The sequence below is a fragment of the Arachis ipaensis genome, chromosome B8, assembly GCF_059453495.1.
Source record: "Arachis ipaensis isolate K30076 ecotype BB chromosome B8, ASM5945349v1, whole genome shotgun sequence".
Classification (NCBI taxonomy): Eukaryota; Viridiplantae; Streptophyta; class Magnoliopsida; order Fabales; family Fabaceae; genus Arachis; species Arachis ipaensis.
This window is the reverse complement of record NC_142443.1, coordinates 5,918,084-5,933,619: the sequence shown is the minus strand read 5'-3', so window position 1 is coordinate 5,933,619 and position 15,536 is coordinate 5,918,084.

Here is a 15,536-nt window from a genome sequence, read left to right as displayed (position 1 = left end):
AAGAAAATCTTTTTTCTCTCACTAAAACGGAAAGAATTAAATAATATTTAGTGGATACCATTTTAAGTTTATATACTATTACTTGCCAATGTTATTGAATTTTATAATATTATAAAAACTTAATTTTATTCAATTTTATTTCTGACATTTTTTATTTATGTTAAAATTATCAATAAATATTAATTTTGTCTAATATATTAGGAATCAAATTAAAAATATTCAGAGATAATTTTAATACAAATAAAAAAATATTAAAGACAAAATTAAATAAATAAAATATTGAAATATTTTAAAATAAATTACCAATTTTAAGGATAAAAATATAATTTTTCTTATTAAAAAACAAGTGGTAAAAAAAACTGTTGTCATTTGTAATTGAAAATAACACTTGTATTAATATTCAATTTTGTCTCAATTTTATTTAATACATTAGAGACAAAATTAAAAAATTTTAAAGATAATTTTGATATAAATAAAAATATTAAAGATAAATAAAATAAATTAAATTAAAATATTGATGAAACAAATTGTAAACCTTAGGAACAAAAATTATATCTTGTTCTGTTGAAAAACAAGTGACAAAGGAAAATTTTTAGTTGTCATTATGTAATTGGAAATGGCATTTATGTTAATTTTTAAATTTTTGATGACTAAATGTAGAAGAATTCAGGCCAAAATTATGGCAGAAAAAGAGATAACTTTATCTCTACTCATCAATAATTAAGTTCAGTTATTTGCCAATGTACTTTTGCTTGTCTCTTTCTCTGCATTAGAACAGCAGTTCATGAAAGATAGCCTCTTCTAACGGAAGCTTTTGTAATAAGGAGGCTGTTTTTCTGCTTATTATAATAAATGGCAATGGCAATTCTCCAAGAGCTCTTGCAAGAATACATAAACTCATTGTTTGTTGAGGTGATATTCGATCTTGTCATGTAATATATTTGCTTTTTTGGCATTTAACGCTTACTTGAATCTTGTTATGATGTAGCAGTTCTTATAATTTCACAAATTAAATTTGAACTGAACAATAATGTTAAGAAACACTTTGCTCATTGGTTGTGTATGTCTTTAACTTTTTTTTTTCCCTTTTGCTATTATATTTGCAGGGGCTAGTGAATGATCAATTTTTGTCTCTTAAAAACACTGAGGAACTAGACTGTGTTGTACAAATAATTGACAAGTACTTTGAATATGTTGACATGATCCTTCTAGAGCTTTCTTGTCAATTGTAATATATATGAACTAATGATTTTATTATCATCACTTCATGCATGGTTTTCTATTTCATACTAATTATATTATTTAATTTTTTTCTTGTGATTTTAATTTACGCCTATAGTGATAATTTAAAAGTTGACTTCTCTAAGTTGGCATCTCTAGTTCGTGAGATAGAGGAAAAGAGCACCAGGTAATTACTTGCAATATCTATCTTTGAATTTGCATTTATATATTGAAGATTTAAAAAGCATTGTTTGTTTAAAAACTTTGCATCTAAGCTTAGATACTTTCATTCTCTTTTTTTTATTAACTAGTTGAGCATTTAATCATGAGCAATAACAATAAATGTTTTGATAAGATTGAAGATTTAATTTGAGGTTTTATACTTAAATAAATAAAACTGAATGGTATATGGGTTATATACTTATATAATATGTTAACTATGTCACCCAAGAATAATTTATGCATGCATGACCTGGGAAAATTAGGAGTAAATCGTGCTAGGCTACCTAGGATTATAAGTTACACATAAATCATCCCACCCTGAAAGGATTAACGTAATTTTGGGCCGAAACACAAAGGCCTGGCGCGATTTACGCGTGAAAGAAAAACCTCTCAAACCTGACGCGATTCGTATTGTTTGAAGACCTTCGAAGTCCAGCCACGATTTATACTTAAAGACTTACCCTAAGGAAACTGCAACGAGTTATTGCTTGAGTGAGACCTCAACCCATTGCGGCGAGTAACATTGGTGGAGGAGGAGCCACCATTTTCAACGTTATGGAAGCTTTGGGAGAGAAGGTTTGGGGGGATCGGAAGACAGCCCACAACGGAGGAGGAGGTGGTAGTGAGCAGAGGCGTGAGGCATTCACTGGTGACGGTGCAGCGGCGGCTGGGATAGAGCAACCATTGTCTGGCGTAGTGAAGCACAGAGCAGTGAGTTGTACAGCAGAGTAGGAAGAATACGTCTGGTGGCAAGAATGGCCGCCAACCAAGGAGATATGTACTGCCTTAACGGTATTGCGTATGTTGCCGAATTTATCGACGAAGAGGTAAGTTATCAGAATTGAAGGTTGTGGTAGGCTTAGAGAAGGGGGGTTGAATCTATGCCTTCCTTTTAATTACTATTGTTACCCTTTTAAAACAGATTTGTAATTCTGATTCTGTTTTAACTTAGCAGCGGAAATTTATGAGACAATTTATTTTTGTCTCATGAATATCAGAAAACAGAACACAGCAGAGAAGAGAAAAGCTAACACCAGCATGTATCCTGGTTCGGTTGCCTTGTGCTATACAACCTACATCCAGTCTCCTCCACAACTATGGAAGAATTTCACTATAGTTAACAGTATTACATACACCAATAACACAGGATTGACCCAATCCTTTCACACTCAAGTTCTAACCTAATTTGACATTGGCTATGCTAATACCTAACTATACCTCTTAGTGCTAACCCAACTAAGAAAGGGATACCTCACAGGTACAAGATACAAGACATAAACACACCTAAAGAAATCTGAAAATAACTCTAGGCTTTTCTCTCAAGTGTTTCACTCATGGCTTTTACTTGAGTTTTCTCACAATGCCTTTTCTCACTAGAAATTACAGAATGATAAACATTGAAAAGAACATTACAATCAGTAAAACATGAAGGAGATTGACTTCATCAACAGCCTCTGTGCTATGCGAAAAACCAGATTAGCAAGCCTCTGATTCAGTTCTTCATACTGGCGAAATGCACCTTTGATTAGGTTACACTGTCCAGTTAGTTGAACTTCTTCAAAGAGCTCTCTCAGAACAAAACCTCTATTCACTGGTTTTCTCTCCTTGCCTTCTGAATGAATAGCAAGCTTCTTTTTATCTCCTTGCATGTTCCTTGGTTCTTCTTCCAAGGTCAACATCTTGAGCCTTGTGCTTCACCAACCCACAAGCTCACTTTTTCTTCTCAAACATCAAAGTAGAACCTTTGCTTCTGACTTTTCCAACTTGACCGAAAGCCATGTAGGAGTAACCGAGATTGTCTTCCAATGGTCAACCAAATCTGAACCATAGAGATGCAACTTGGTCCCCAAGTATCTCTTGTGACCGTGGATTTGTAGCAGTGAAGAACAGAGATCAACTTTTCCTTGAATGCCATTTTCGGATAGTGCAAAGAGTTGGGAAGAAGGGATGAAGATCTGATGCATGCAAGATGAGATGGATTACCTTTAACCTAAGCTTGATTTGGATTAGATTTTCTGCTTTAGCTTCTGTGCTTCAAGCTTAGTTTTTTTCTTTCTTGCATCTTTGGTTACTGGCTTATGGAGGAAGCTTTTTCTCTCTTTCTCTTTCTTACTTTTCTGAAGTCTTGATGTGACTTGATTAGTGAAGAGAAGAACGTTGCTTTGGTTGGAGCAAGATGGTGGGAATTTGAAAAACAATTGAGCTTGGATCGGGTTCTTCTCTCTTTAGCCCGTGGTGCCTTGCTATGCTTCTTTGATGAATTTGTTTGAGATGAGTGACTTGGGCTTATCTTTATTCACTCTTATCAATCAGCCCATTAGCCTTGTTTTGTTATTCATTCAACTTGGGCTGCCTGAATTGACATATGGCCTGCAACACAACATAAATAATTAGCAATGTATACTTATTAATTAAGCAACTCTAATTATTTATTTTACCAAAAATAATGTTTGTCATCACTAATTAATTTAGTTAATTTCTTAACTCAACAATCTCCCCCTTGATGACAAACATGGTTTAAGCAATAATCAAAAAGGAAATGAGTTTGAGTTAGGTTTAGAAAACTCCCTTTGATTTTTGTCATTTGCTTTTATGTTGCTCCCCCTTTCCTTTTCAAGGTTAGCTCCCCCTGAATTTATGCTCTTCTCTTCTTTCCTGTTTACATATACTTATATGGAACTAAACAGATGCTATGTACCAACCAAAAGTATAGCAAACAGTGATAGTTTAAATGTCCAAAATAGAGCTTTAATACATCAGGGTCAGAATCAGATAGCAACATATCATAATCAGCCCAACATCAAGCTATTACCATCAGCAAACAGATTCAGCATGTGAAAACAAGTATTAATGCAACAAAGATTATTCAACATGCAAACTCAAGTATGGATGCAGCAAAAATCCCAAAAAAATACTAGGGTCCTATTGCTATTACTCCCCCTTTTGTCATCAAGGGCGGATAATAAACAAGATCAACAAAAACAAAGTCTTGCAACCTGCAGAAAAGAGTTAGAGCACAGTTCAAAGTGCTAACTAAACTACCAAAGGTGCAGTAATATCCAGAGTTATTACAGTCATCCAAAATGAAACAGTATAAAAGTACTAAAGAAGCAGAAATCATGAGACAAAAAGAGAGCAGCAACAACAGTTTTTATGAGACAAATCCTAGGCATCAGAACCATTCCCCTCCGAAGCAGCTTCCTCTTCAACATCCGTGGCAATGTCTTCATCATTTTGAAGGTTGTCAATGAAAGTCATCAGTACAGCCACCATATCCCTTGATTTCTTCAGAAAGTTCTCATGCTTGCTAGCCAGCTTCCTTTTCTCTTTGCTCAATTCAATCAAGTGATTCGATTAGGAGACAAACTCTTGAGCAACATCCCTGACCACATTCAGCAGAGTGGATTTCTTCCCAGTGGAGATGGAAGTGCCCTCAGTGGAAGGAGCAGTAGAATCATCTGGAATGAACTCTTCATCATCATCATCTAGAACCACTCTCTCAGATCGAGTTGGTCTTTTTTGCTGTTTCACTGAACCACCTCCCTTTAGATATGAATGTCTATTTTCATATTTCTCATTGGTCAAGTCAACACCAAAATACTCAAAAATGCAAGTTAGAAACATGCCATAAGGAAGAGCTTTGTCCTTTTCACTTCTAACAGAGTCAAACATGTATCTAACCATCAAATATGCAAATGAAATTTCAGTTTTGGTGAGAAGGGCATATAAAACAAGAGTATCAGTGTAGGAAACCCTTTGATACGAGCCGCTTTGAGGCAGAATAATATGATTGACTATTCGGTGCAGTTGAGCACGCTCATATCCTAGGGCTTTGTGAGTGGGTGTAATGCCATCTATTAAAGAGATATGTTCACAAATACTAGCCAGGGCATCATTGTAAGAAACACCAACTCCTTCATCCCACTTAACTGACGTGTAGGCACAGGGCCCAACATCAGTATACTTCAAAGCATCACTGATGGTCTCATTGTTTAAAACGATATCTCGGCCCTTGACATACGAATGAGCAGTGCCTTCATGATAAGTCATGTTTGCATAAAACTCTTTGACCAACAAGGGATAAACAGGTTTTTTGATGTCAAAAAGGTGATTCCAGTCCAGAAAAATCAAATTATCAACAAAAGGAAAACCTTTTCTTTTCAAAGATGGCAAATCAGTGAGAAAAGAGGGACAAAGGGTACGATACTGGATAACCTTCTCATAAAAATCATTGTTCATGGCAGATTTGAATCTATAAAGGTTATAGTTCGAATGAGAAGTCAAAAAGTGAGCTTTGTGATCAAAAGGTCCAATGTCTGGTTCTTTAACATTCTGGAGAGGGACTCGAGTGTTACCTCGTTGAGATCGCATTGGAACCGACCTGGATTTTGGTTGTGTTGGTTCGGGTATGGGTTCCTCAGTCGCCTGACGTTTGCCTTTGGAGGACCCAGGCTTTGCTGAACTTGGTTTTGAGGAGCCAGGCTTGGAAGGTGTGGCCTTTGGTGGTGGCGTCGGCTTGGCAGAGGCAGGGTACCTTGGTGTAGTCTTGGTTCGCGCCATGGGTGCTGTGCGAGGAGGAGAGGTAGGAGGAGAAGGAGAAGGGGTAAAGGTGCGGTCTTGAGAGCGAGTGGAAGGCTTTGTGGGTAGCTTGAAGATCTTTTCACGAGGAGGCCTTTTAGGAATAGTTTTCTTCCTCATTTGGTTAGTTTCAGTCTTTTGAGGGAAGAGAAGCAGTAAAGTGAGTGAGAAGAAACCGAAGAGTGTGTGGAGAAGTTATGGAGGGAAGAGAGGGAGTGTTGGTAACCGTACCCAAAAAGTGGATTTCCAAAACCATGCAACTGCATCACCATTTGAAAAGACTTGAAAAGACATGACCTCATTCAAGAAATATTTTATTTTATTTTAAAAAATAAAAGGGAAGTTAATTTTAAAATTTGAGAAAAACAACAAAATTAACCTTAAACACCTTTTTGGGCCAAAATTAAATCCTCTTGAAAACCTTTTGGGCCACAAAACATTTATTGAAAACTTTTCATGAAACATACAAGTCATCAAAAACTAACAAACAAGATTGTAACATTCATATTTGGGCCTTGAGGTGATATGAAATTAATGAAACACATTTGGACCACTCTTGATCTGAATATTGAGGTTGGCCCAGATTGAAATTCATTTGAAACAAGCCTAGAACACGTTGACTTGAGGGAAACGTTCATCACCTGCCCAGAATTGTCTCATACCTGTTTATGAGACAAAAAGCTCCAGCAAATACATCAGCATTTTTCAAACAAGAAATCATAACTCAAGATTCCTAGACAAGTCCTAAGCATGCAGAATCTATCCTCAGCTAATGGTTTTGTAAAAATATCTGCTAATTGCTCCTCTGATTTAACAAATTGAATACTAATATCCCCTTTTTGGACATGTTCTCTTATTGAGTGAAATTTCACTTCAATATGTTTAGTCCTAGAGTGCAAAACTGGATTTTTAGGAATATTAATGGCACTCATATTATCACACAGCAGGGGAATATTTTCAGCCTTTAATTTGTAATCAGCAAGCTGTGTTTTTAACCATAAAAGCTGAGAACAACAAGAAGAAGCAGCTATATACTCAGCCTCTGCAGTGGAAAGGGCCACTGTTGGTTGCTTCTTACTTGACCATACATTTAAGGACTTCCCAAGGAAGCAACATAAACCAGAAGTGCTCCTTCTATCAACTCTATCACCAGCAAAATCTGCATCACAATAACCAACTGCAGAAAAATCATCAATCTTAGGATACCAAAGACCAAAATTGGATGTGCCATGAACATATCTAATGATCCTTTTAACTGCAGAAAGATGTGACTCTTTTGGTTTGGATTGGAACCTAGAACACAATCCAACACTTTGCACAATATTGGGTCTAGAGGAGGTTAAGTACATAAGAGAGCCAATCATTCCTCTATACCTAGTCTCATCAACATCTTTCTCAGTTTCTCCCTTATCTAATTTAGAATTAGGATGCATGGGAGTTCCCATGGGTTTGGCATTTTCCATACCAAATTTCTTAACTAATTCCTTGGCATACTTCTCTTGATGAATGAAAATACCTCTTTTAGTTTGTTTAATTTGCAGCCCAAGGAAGAAATTAAGTTTACCCATCATACTCATGTCAAATTCACTTGTCATGAGTTTTCCAAATTCAGAACAAAGGGATTCATTTGCTGATCCAAAAATAATGTCATCAACATATATTTGGACTAGAATAAAAGAATCATTAGAGTTCTTGATGAATAGAGTTGTGTCAGTGGTGCCTCTTTGAAAACCATTTTTCAAAAGAAAAGAGCTAAGTCTCTCATACCAAGCTCTAGGAGCTTGTCTTAAACCATAGAGAGCTTTAGATAGTTTGAAAACATGATCAAAATGCTCTTTATTTTCAAAACCAGGAGGCTGCTCCACATACACTTCTCTATCTATCACTCCATTCAAAAATGCACATTTCACATCCATTTGGTATAATTTAAAACCACAAAATGCAGCATAAGCTAAGAGAAGTCTTATGGCTTCCATTCGGGCAACAGGGGCAAAGGATTCATCAAAGTCGATTCCTTCTTCTTGGTCATATCCTTGTGCCACCAGCCTTGCCTTGTTCCTTGCAATGCTACCATCTTCTCCCAACTTGTTCCAGAATATTCACTTGGTGCCGGTCACTTTCTTTCCACTTGCCCTTGGAACCAACGTCCACACTTGGTTCTTTTCAAACTCAAGAAGCTCATCCTCCATAGCCTTAATCCAAGAGGGGTCACTAAGGGCTTCCTTGACGTTTTGAGGCTCTATTTGTGAAAGAAGAGCAATGTTTGAACCTTCATTTGCCTTTCTAGTGGAAGACCTAGTTTGCACTCCATGAGAGACGTCCCCAATGACAAATTCTTCAGGATAATTATTCAAGAATCTCCATTCACGAGGTCTGGTGGACTTGGAGGCAGATTCAGTCACCAAGGGATTCTGTGTGCTGCTATCTGCAGAATTTCCTTCAGATTCATGAGACAAAATGGAATTGTCTCTTGAATTTTCAGCATTAGCTGTTTCTGGTTCAGATTGTCCAGAATTTTCTTTTCCATGATTCTGAGCAGTTTCATCCTCATTTTGACCTTGATTTCCTGCATCACCCTCTTCCAAAATGCTTTGCACCAAGTTAGTATCACAGAATGTAACATGTATGGACTCTTCAATAATTCTAGCATCTTGATGATAAACCCTATATGCTTTACTAGTTGAGGAATATCCTACAAACAAACACTCATAAGCCTTTGGATCAAATTTTTCCAAATTTTCTTTGTTATTTAAAACAAAACATTTGCATCCAAAGATGTGCAAGTAATCTAAGTTTGGTGGGTAGCCTTTCCAAAGTTCATAAGGGGTTTTCTTCAAAAATTTCCTTATGATTGTTCTATTTAAAATGTGGCAAGCTGTGTTAACCGCTTCAGCCCAAAGGAATTTTGGAACATTGCTCTCACAAAGCATAGCTCTTGTCATCTCTTGTATGCTTCTATTTCTTCTTTCCACAACACCATTTTGTTATGGTGTTCTTGGACAAGAGAAGTTGTGAGATATTCCAAATTCCTCACAAAAGGATTCAAACAAATTATTTTCAAATTCAGTTCCATGATCACTCCTTATAGAAGAGATTTTCAAATCCTTTTCATTTTGAATTTTCTTGCAAAAAGGTTCAAAGGCCGAAAAGGCTTCATTTTTGTGTGCAAGAAATAAAACCCAACCAAACCTAGTGTAGTCATCCACAATTACTAAACCATAATGTTTACCACCTAGGCTTTGAGTTCTTGTTGGACCAAATAAATCAATGTGTAGCAACTCAAGTGGTCTTTTAGTAGAGATGTCTTCCTTTGGTTTAAAAGAACTTTTTGTTTGTTTTCCCATTTGGCAAGCATCACAAGTGAGGTCTTTGTCAAACTTTATCAAAGGAAGACCTCTTACTAATTCTTTCTTTACAAGTTTGTTTATTTGAAACATACTTGCATGGCCCAATCTCTTGTGCCATAACCACTTTTCAGATTCTTTAGAGTGAAGACAAGCTACATTTTGATTCTTTAGTTCATCAAGAGTAAGTCCATACATATTATTGAAACGCTTGGCAACAAACATCACTTCATTTGTCTTTTCATTAACAACACAGCATTCAAGCCTTTTGAAAACAACTAAATATCCCAAATCACACAGCTGACTTATACTTAAAAGATTGTGCTTTAAACCACATACCAAAAGTACATCATCAATGAAAGTAGATTGCTCATTACCTACTTTTCCAACAGCAATGATTTTACCTTTACCATCATCTCCAAAGGTCACAAAACCTCCATCATACTTATTTAGTTTGATGAAGTAGGTTGACCTTCCAGTCATGTGCCTTGAACATCCACTATCCATGTACCACATGTCCTTTTTGTTTTTGGATGCTAGGCAAATCTGCATGATGAGTTTCAAGTAGCCTTAGGTATCCAAATTAATTTGGATCCTTTGAAGTTAATCCATCTTGGTTGCCCAAGTGCATTGAAATCACAAACAACATTGTAGACTTTGTTTCCTACAACTCTCTTTTCAATGAAGCATTGTGCATATGAGTGACCAAATTTCTTGCAATTAACACAATGATTTTTTGGTGTGTGTTGCTGAAACTGATGTGAGTTATATTGCTTGAAATGATTGAAGCTTTGAAATTTTCTGGTTCTTGGAGGAGATGCATTTCTTTTGACAAACTGATTTTTAGTAAAGTTATTCCTCTTTGCAAAGGCATTTTCACCAGAATTTTTTTGAATATTTTTGCCTTTCGAGAATGAGGTTTTGTTGTAAAAAGTTGGTTTCTTGAAAGCAGCCTCATTTTTCAAAATATAACCCAAACCTGGCCGGTTTGAACTCGGTTCAGTTTTTGGTGAAGGGTCAGTTTCACTTATGTATACTTCATCAAATTTTTCTTCAATTGTTGGAGCATTTTCAATACCAAATTTGTTTGGTATGGTTTTGGTATTTGATGAAGAAGCCACAAACTTTATAGAGGAAATATTAGAAAATGCATCTTCCTTGGCTATGTAGCCTAAACCATATTTTTCAAACAATGGTCTTTGACTTGCAAGTAATTTGTCCAAGTTACTAGAACCTTGAGCAAATTTTGCTAAGTCACCATTCAGCCTTTTAACCATATCATTTAATCTTTTATTTTCAGCAATTAACTCATGTGAAGGATCCACAATGTGCTTTCCTTTTAATTTTTCAAGTTCAGATTTTAGAAATCTGTTTTCTTCAATGATGTCTAAAGCACATTCAGTTTCCTTCACTTTTTCTTTTAAAAAGTCATTTTCAGCTCTTAACACATCTCTTTCAGATCTGCATTTATTGTATTTATCAAGCAGTTTTGATGTGTTTAAAGTGAGATAATCAATAATAACATGCAAATCCTCAATGGTCAAATCATAATAGTTTACCTCATCAAGATTGTTGTTTCCAGCCATGAAGCAGTCTTTGTCATCTCCTTCAGATTCTTCTTCTTCATTTGAGTCATTCTCAAGATCCTCCCAAGCTGCCATGAGTACTCTCTTCCTTTCCCTCTTGCCTTTGTCCTCCTTTTTGAGCTTTGGACAGTTTGATTTGAAGTGTCCAGCCTCCTTGCAATGATGGCATGTCACCTTGCTCAAGTCCATCTTTTGCTCCTTTGAACTTGAACCCTTGTATTTGCCCTTGCTTTTCATCATCCTTCTAAATCTCCTAGCAAAAAACAAAAGTTCGTCATCTGAAATACCATCACTAGACTCACTCTCTTTTGGTTCTATTTGTGACTTGAGGGCTATTCCCTTTTTCTTTGAGTCTGTGTTTGTGTGTGTGGCTTCATAGGCAAGGAGTTTTCCTCTCAGCTCATCATAGGTTATGGGACTTATGTTGTTACTCTCGGTTAGGACAGTGGCAGTGTTTTCCCACTCTTTTGTGAGGCTTCTAAGGAGTTTTCTCACCAAGGTTTGTTCTGCATAGTTTGTACCCATAGCATCAAGGTTGTTGATTATGATTGAGAATCTCTCAAATGCTTCATCAATGCTTTCTCCATCCTTCATGCTAAACATCTCATACTCTTTTCGCAGCATATCAATCCTCGTTTCTTTGACTTGTTTAGTGCCTTCGTGTGTAACCTGGAGTTTTTACCAGATTTCTTTGGCTGTCTTGCATCTAGACACCTTCCGGTACTCTTCAAAGCTGATAGCACAGTGAAGAAGGTTGATTGCTTTAGCGTTCAGCTCTATCTTCTTCTTGTCATCTTCATTCCATTCAGCTTCTTCTTTCGGAGTCACCACTCCATCAGCACTTGTTTTTGTTGGGATCTTGGGACCACTCACAACGATCTTCCATAAGTTGTAGTCAATGGATTGGATGAAGATCCTTATCCTTTCTTTCCAGTAGGAATAGTTCTTTCCGTTAAAGAAAGGTGGCCGGTTGTTTGACTGGCCTTCAGTGAGGGTGTAGGCAATTGTGGTTGTGCCCAGATTGTTCGCCATTGGATCTTTGCTCCAAGCGGTTAAGCTTGATTCTTGAGACCTTAGCTCCTGATACCAATTGAAGGTTGTGGTAGGCTTAGAGAAGGGGGGGTTGAATCTATGCCTTCCTTTGATTACTGTTGTTACCCTTTTAAAACAGATTTACAATTCTGATTCTGTTTTAACTTAGCAGCGGAAATTTATGAGACAATTTATTTTTGTCTCATGAATATCAGAAAACAGAACACAACAGAGAAGAGAAAAGCTAACACCAGCATGTATCCTGGTTCGGTTGCCTTGTGCTATGCAACCTACATCCAGTCTCCTCCACAACTATGGAAGAATTTCACTATAGTTAATAGTATTACATACACCAATAACACAAGATTGACCCAATCCTTTCACACTTAAGTTCTAACCTAACTTGACATTGGCTATGCTAATACCTAACTATACCTCTTAGTGCTAACCCAACTAAGAAAGGGATACCTCACAGGTACAAGATACAAGACATAAACACACCTAAAGAAATCTGAAAATAACTCTAGGCTTTTCTCTCAAGTGTTTCACTCAGCCTTTTTCCACTCATGGCTTTTACTTGAGTTTTCTCACAATGCCTTTTCTCACTAGAAATTACAGAATGATAAACATTGAAAAGAACATTACAATCAGTAAAACATGAAGGAGATTGACTTCATCAACAGCCTCTGTGCTATGCGAAAAACCAGATTAGCAAGCCTCTGATTCAGTTCTTCATACTGGCGGAATGCACCTTTGATTAGGTTACACTGTCCAGTTAGTTGAACTTCTTCAAAGAGCTCTCTCAGAACAAAACCTCTATTCACTGGTTTTCTCTCCTTGCCTTCTGAATGAATAGCAAGCTTCTTTTTATCTCCTTGCATGTTCCTTGGTTCTTCTTCCAAGGTCAACATCTTGAGCCTTGTGCTTCACCAACCCACAAGCTCACTTTTTCTTCTCAAACATCAAAGTAGAACCTTTGCTTCTGACTTTTCCAACTTGACCGAAAGCCATGTAGGAGTAACCGAGATTGTCTTCCAATGGTCAACCAAATCTAAACCATAGAGATGCAACTTGGTCCCCAAGTATCTCTTGTGACCGTGGATTTGTAGCAGTGAAGAACAGAGATCAACTTTTCCTTGAATGCCATTTTCAGATAGTGCAAAGAGTTGGGAAGAAGGGATGAAGATCTGATGCATGCAAGATGAGATGGATTACCTTTAACCTAAGCTTGATTTGGATTAGATTTTCTGCTTTAGCTTCTGTGCTTCAAGCTTAGTTTTTCTCTTTCTTGCATCTTTGGTTACTGGCTTATGGAGGAAGCTTTTTCTCTCTTTCTCTTTCTTACTTTTCTGAAGTCTTGATGTGACTTGATTAGTAAAGAGAAGAACGTTGCTTTGGTTGGAGCAAGATGGTGGGAATTTGAAAAACAATTGAGCTTGGATCGGGTTCTTCTCTCTTTAGCCCGTGGTGCCTTGCTATGCTTCTTTGATGAATTTGTTTGAGATGAGTGACTTGGGCTTATCTTTATTCACTCATATCAATCAGCTCATTAGCCTTGTTTTGTTATTCATTCAACTTGGGCTGCCTGAATTGAATTATGGCCTGCAACACAACATAAATAATTAGCAATGTATACTTATTAATTAAGCAACTCTAATTATTTATTTTGCCAAAAATAATGTTTGTCATCACTAATTAATTTAGTTAATTTCTTAACTCAACAAGAATCCAAATTGAGTTGAGTTGAGTTGGTTGATGTCATGGCTCTGTTCATTACACTAATATGTTGATGAATATACTATAGTTTGAATATGCATGTTAGAACATTTTTTAATTAGGATCCTGTGGGTTCTGTTGTTTATTGATTTCATACCTTTTTGGTTGGTTTAAAGGATGTTAGACTTCGGATTTTTTTAATGAGTCATGGATTTCGTTTGCGATAAATTTATAACTGTGATGTTAGAGTTGTGATAAATCATAAATGTTTTCTTGTGCTGCTAGACGTGTGATATTTTGATGAATACATATAACCTGAACTTTTTTATTTTATTAGCTTATTGGATAAACTTTTTATACTGAGTTATTATTTTTTTTTTGGTATAATGACCCGTTAAATTGTTGCCTTAAAATTTATGTTTTATTAGATAACTCGATGCGTTAGGAGCATTTGTAGACAACAGATGATGGTAATGCATGATCGTATACTGCCCTACATAGATTGTGCCAATTTACTACATGTTACAAGGTTGAATAATTATTAGTTAAAGTTTAACAAGTCGCTGATCAGTGCATTCATGGAGCGATGACATCTTGAAACTCATACGTTCTATATGCCGTTTGGGGAGTGCACGATAACACTGCAGGATTTGGCATACCAGTTTGGCCTCCCTATTAATGGACATGCAGTGAGCAGGTGTCTGAGCAATTTTGAGCCGTTGATGGAAGGGAGGAAGCCTGTCTGGGTGTGATTTGGAGAGTTATTCGGTGACCTTCTACCAGATGATTGTATTGATGACTTCATGGTTTCTTTTTTCTGGTTCCAGAACAAGTTTAGAGACTTGCCCGCCAATGCATCGGAGGCAACCGTACAGATCTATGCACGAGATTACATTATGATGTTGTTGTCTACGGCGCTCTTCGCAGACAAGTCTAGTGCCAGGGTTCATTTGCGGTGGCTTCTGTATGTTGCGGACCTTGTCAGGCTCCGCAAGTATAACTGCTTGCGATCCGTCGATATCTCTGTTGCTAGACATGTGTGCAGTCCGTTGTACTTTCTAACTTCTGAGTAGCCTTTCCTCTGCCGCATAGTCACACGTATTAGCCAGTTATATCCATTTCCAAACTGCGCACACTTTGCATGATACTTTAGTTGGTCGGAATCAAACACTTTATATTCTACACCACAGAAATATTATAACTCTTAACTGTCAGTACATCTTTCTTTTTGGTTTCGAACCATTGTTCGATTTCAAACTCGTCCGTGCCAATCATACTAGGCCTGTCTCCGTGAATAGTAAGGTGCTGCTGATCTGGAAATGCAGGTTGGTTCAGTGCATCAAGGTCCAAAGTTGAAAAGTGTCGAGGGTATTGCTGTGTTTAACTGCTTGTATGGGTTTGTGCTCCTCCAGCATGTGTGGTGTCTTCCTCGCCATCGCTTTCATCACCAACAATTGGTGGCTCCGAATCCGACCCATCATCGCCTATAACCTCCGCAAATGGATCTCTCTCTCTTACCTCCATGAATACCGGTGCACCGTCTACTACAGGTGCTGCTCCCATTGCAATTGCGAGCTCTCCAAAGATTCGCCCATCACCCAAGTCATCTGTCGGGATGGGCAAATCAGCTGTAAATGATGATGATGAAACAAAGGGAGTCACCGGTTGCCTAGCTGGAATTAGGGCTGGAAGTGAGCCGAGCTGAGCCGAGTTAGACCAAGCTCAAGCTCGACTCACAAAAATTGAGCTTGGCTCACGCCTTGACTCATTAACAATCGAGCCTATTTCTTAAGCTCAAGCTCGACTCACCGAAAGCTCACGAGCTGGCTCAAATAAT